Below are 4,915 nucleotides of genomic sequence, written 5' to 3'. Positions count from 1 at the left end.
TCGCGCCAGCGTTCCCCCTCTGCCGCAGTCGAAATGAGAAAAGAGCGAGGGGGCCAATGGCAGGGCTCCGTGGGCGGTGGGTACGAGGTAAAAGCGGTATCGCTCGGCTCTCCGATTGGTCGGGGACCCGAGGCCGTCGATAACAAAACCGACCTGCGTTACCTCACCACCCCTCGCCCCGATCAATCGCTCCGTCTCCCTCTGTATCTCGTTTTTCCATCCCGACTCCTGTCCACCCTCCCGCGTTTTCCTTGTTTCGCCATCCTCTACGCGAATTCGCGACCACCCCGCGAAACATCTTCCGATGATAAGCGATACATGGTCTCTTTCATCATCTTGCCGCTGTAAAAGGCTTCTGGAGTCATTCGACAGCGATTTTTTTGGAGCGACTCTTTTGGATGATTTTTGGAGTCCTCACGGTGAACGTGGATAACGGAGAGCGTGGGAGATTTGAACGAGACGTTCGTTACACGCCTTCAGCTCAGAAAACGTTTCAATCCGGGGGTGCGTTGTCTCAGATTTGGGCAGATGTTCGATAGTCCTGGGAAAATGTATTCAAAGTGTATCCTGGAACGAAATCCTTTCCTGATCTCTTGTAGAAATAGAATCAATTGGCGGTCAGAGTTAAGTACATTGGTTCATCGACACTTTGCCATTTTGCATTATATAGTAGCCTATATAAGGATTGGAGATATACGAAGGTAACCTGATCCTACTCCAAAACAATCAGCAGTTCGACTCCGAAATTCTGGAGAATCACCGCGAAGAAAATGTGGAAAGGATTCCCGGACCACTGTCCTCCAACCCCCACTTTGGCAGCGCGCGACAAGTCGAATTTCCCAGCAATAATTTCTCCATCCTCCGCGATAATGGAGCCCGGCCTGTTCGCGTCCATGTAATACACCGCGTTGCGTCGCGCACCAGCGGATACTCGTTGGGGGTGGGTCATGCCTCCAAGACGAAGAGGGAGCGAGAGGAGGAACGCGGGGGTGGGCGAGCTAGAGCCAGGTAGAGCTGCCACCTCCACCACCGACCACGGATACCAACTGATCCAGCCCATGCGTGGTGGGGACGTAGCTGAAGAAGGTGGGACGTCGCGAGATGGTGGCCGCTGGTATTGCCGAGTCGAATTCGAAAGAACGCTGCTAAGAATGGAAATAAGAAAGTGACTTCTCTCTTCGATACCACTCACTGCTTTCCCCTCCACTGCAACCCCTCTCTCGTCCCCACCCCGCCGCTACCAGCCGGGCTCCTCTTTCCCAGCGGTTGTTACCTCTCGCTTCCACCAGCAAGAGGACATTGTGCTCCACTCCTGTGCAAAATGGTAGCTCGCGGCGTTTTGCTCTTTTAAGCGGCTAGATGGGGGGTGAAGCAGAGCCCCCACACTCCGTGCACCCCCCGCGGGGTTAACGTCGATAGGTGGTCTATGAGACGCGCTAATTCGCGGAAACGCGCTCATTTGGCACGAGTGATGCAGCACCTGTTCGCGACTCCGCACGCCGGCTGCCTTCTTGGGGGTGATTTCGGGGGTTGAGGAGGTTCCTCGGTACGGTGGCTTGAATGGGCAACAGTCTCGCCCGGGTAGGAAGGAGCAGCTTACGAGCTGACGCGATTTTCGAGCAGCAGCGCATTTATTAGTTGAATAATTCTATCGCTCGCTAAGTCGGGTATTTCTCTTCGCATATGAATCGAGTGGCCGGGGATGTAAACACTCCGAATGAATTTCAATTTCGATGTCCAGACGGCCCAAGTGACGGCATGTACGATCCATCGATTCCGCCGTTTCCGCGTACCGGTGAAAAGTGGTATGCGCGTAAAATGGCGGTGATTACAAAAGAATTCATAGACCGTCCGGTTTTCTCTATAGACACTCGATTACACCCTCTCTCGACCATCGATCGCCTCTTGTTTATTCTCAAGTGGCAATGAGGGTGCTGGCGTGAACGGGGGGGTGGGTCGCGTTTCGGCTGGCCCCTCTAATCTGATAATTCCATCGCCTCTGGTCGTTTTCCGCGCAATCGACGTCGCCGACGAGTCCTCGCAATTTGCACGGTCATGTAAATACAACGATTTTACTTGGAACGAATTACACGCGCGACGGATTTCGATGCATTAAACGGGATGAGTCGCGAGTTCCCGACGCACCGAGTTAGCCAATATGCTCTTTTATAATATACAAGTGTAACGCTTCGTGGACGGTTTTTTTTCTCGCAACGCTCCACGCGCGTATCGCGGCGTAAGAGCATAATTTGCTTGTAATTCCGGTGGAAAATTGCTGCGCACCGCCGTTGGCAGCGACACAAGCGATGGCCATTGAATTGTTTGCATGGAAGTAATCGCGTCGCGGAGTGTGCGTGGACGTTAAATGAATTTCAACGCGCTTACTCTCCTTCTGGAGCGAAGCGGACGTCCAAGAAGACAGTTTGGAGTCGTCCGAGGTGAAAGGCTCCTTTTTAAGGAACGAGGCTATTAAAATAGCAGAGCCACGTGGAAGAAGGACGAGTGTATTTTCGCGCTGATGAGGACACTCGGTCTCACTGTTTATCGCTGAGAAGATTTATTTCCCCCGGGCTGAGTCGCACGTGCTGACTCCCCGTGCACCGACCAGGGTGCGTCGATATTGTTGTACGCGTCGTGGAACATGTAACGTATGAATATCTAATGCACCCCATCCACAATTAAATTCGGACAATATGTTTTGTTTCGGGGAGGGGCACCACCCTCGAAACAGAGGGGTCTGCCCGGCCAGGCACTCCCTGCTTCACCCCTCGGGATCCTCGACGTTGAATAACGCCCTAAGTGTAAATCTCACGCTGTACACGCCGATATGACGAGAGGCGATAATAACTTTCGGGGCGAATCAGGGCAGACCGCAGCCTCTGCCGCTCGTCGAGTGAAATTCAACACGTCGGCGAACGCAGAAGAAGGATATCCCTCTTATTAATGGCCCCGCTTGGAGCCTCAAGAATGTAATTTATCGCCGCGCGAGTTCCTGATAGCGTGGAGTAAAAGTGCTCGAAATGAATCGTCGGGGAATTGATGCATGAGATGAAGCTTCTCGGAGTGGAATTCGGGATGCTGGGAGGTAGCCCTGATATCTAGGGATCTGCGTTACGGGAATAGTAATAAATCGAGTGGAAGCTGTAGACGGGACTAAGGTGAATGTCCCAATTTCTGCTCATTTAAGAGGTTACTCGTCGGAAAGAGGGTGTACAAAAATTTGTTTGTGATGAAAATTTGCAGAGTAATTGATTAATTCTTTAATAATAAATCAACCAGTCGAAAACTATTTAAGAAAGATATTTCAAGATGTTTAACTACTAGTGATTTGTAATTAAATATAATGCTTTAAATGTCCGTATTTCTTTCTTATTAAAAATACCGATGTACTTACGTATCTCTACTCACCATTTGTACCAATTTCTGCTCACATAATATGTTGCCTTTTCAGGTTAAAATAAGTTACATTTTTTATGAAGATGTTTCTTAACACAACAGTAAAGCATAAAATAATGATACCTAATCACCTGTTTTCTACTTAAAATAATAAAAAATAGTACAAAATCTACATCTAGAGCACAATACGGTATCTATTTTTGTTAATAAATAAGAACTTTTACTGCAAAAACTATTTTCTACCCAATTATCGAATACCAATAGTGATGGATACCCTGTTCCTTACCACAACCAGCTAAAATACGGTCGAAAAATCATGTGTCTCTACAAACGTAACGCTTATAATAATAAGAAAAATACGAAATGAGCAGAAATGGGGAGATGAGCAGAAATTGGAACATTCACTTTACCCGGTAATTAGGAACTGATAATCGAGGTATTGATGAACTGGAGGAAGGAAAAGATCACCCTTTTATCGCTAAGCACCATGCCAATCGACTCCGACAATGTCCACGGCAGCAGCCGCTCGGTCCCAGATACATCACCATCCCTCTAGACTCTAAAGACTGTTGCCTCACCTGGCGGAGGCTCGTAGATAGCCGTGGAAGGTGGGAACAACCGTGTCATCCCCAACTGATTGTCTCGAACGGTTCCTGCAGATTTGTGGTGATGAGTCGGATCGTAAATGCGCGCCTGCTGCGACACAAAAGACGGCCACCAGCTTGTGCAGCAGGCTGATCTCTTTAAACGGGCCGGACTGGAGATCCAACTGCGACGGGGCGGGAGGACTCTGTTTAAGGGAAATGAAAGAAAATTTTATTGGCCCCCGGTGTCGGGCGACTTAAGGGTCGGAGCGGGCCGAAGGGTGCTAGGAAACAGCGGTGGAAATGGTGGTCGGGGCTCCACCTTCGTCGGCGAGCAGCTGATCTCCCTGGAATCGACGATCGTCGTCTCCCTCCGACGGGTACGGCCTTGCCTTTCGGCATTGTCTTTCTGTTTTGCAGAGGAGCAGGTGTCGCGAAAGATAAGCACAATGGACGACAATGGGCGGCCACCGGTAAAACTTTGCTCGGCCAAAAGGCTGGTGGGAATTGTCGGCGCGCAGCGGGTCGTCCTTTTTGGCCTATTGCCGACCGGTGGCTTGCTTGTTTCCTCCTTTACAGAGCCCGCGAGCGAGTAACTTGGGTGGGTAACAGTTTAATAAAAATGAGCGGTTTCGAGAGTTTCCTTGCGAAACCACGGCCCCTGGGGACAGGGAGCTCGGTGGCTCGGCCACTTTGAGAAACCGTGGCATTTTCAATTTCAGTAGGGACTTAGCGGACACCTGTGGTTTGGAGTTAGCAACCGTTAACGATGCGAACTCGCCCGACAGCTATGAATATTCTAATTCCCACTGTAATCCGCTTAAATGCTTCCTAATGGCCATCAACTCGGCTACACAAGCCTGCAACGGGAGCCAAGTAAATTGTTTAAATTCTTTCTGCCGAGCACCAGGATTCACCACCGCGTCCATCGAGGT

The sequence above is a fragment of the Andrena cerasifolii genome, chromosome 6 (assembly GCF_050908995.1).
Source record: "Andrena cerasifolii isolate SP2316 chromosome 6, iyAndCera1_principal, whole genome shotgun sequence".
NCBI lineage: Eukaryota > Metazoa > Arthropoda > Insecta > Hymenoptera > Andrenidae > Andrena > Andrena cerasifolii.
This window is presented reverse-complemented; position numbering follows the sequence as displayed.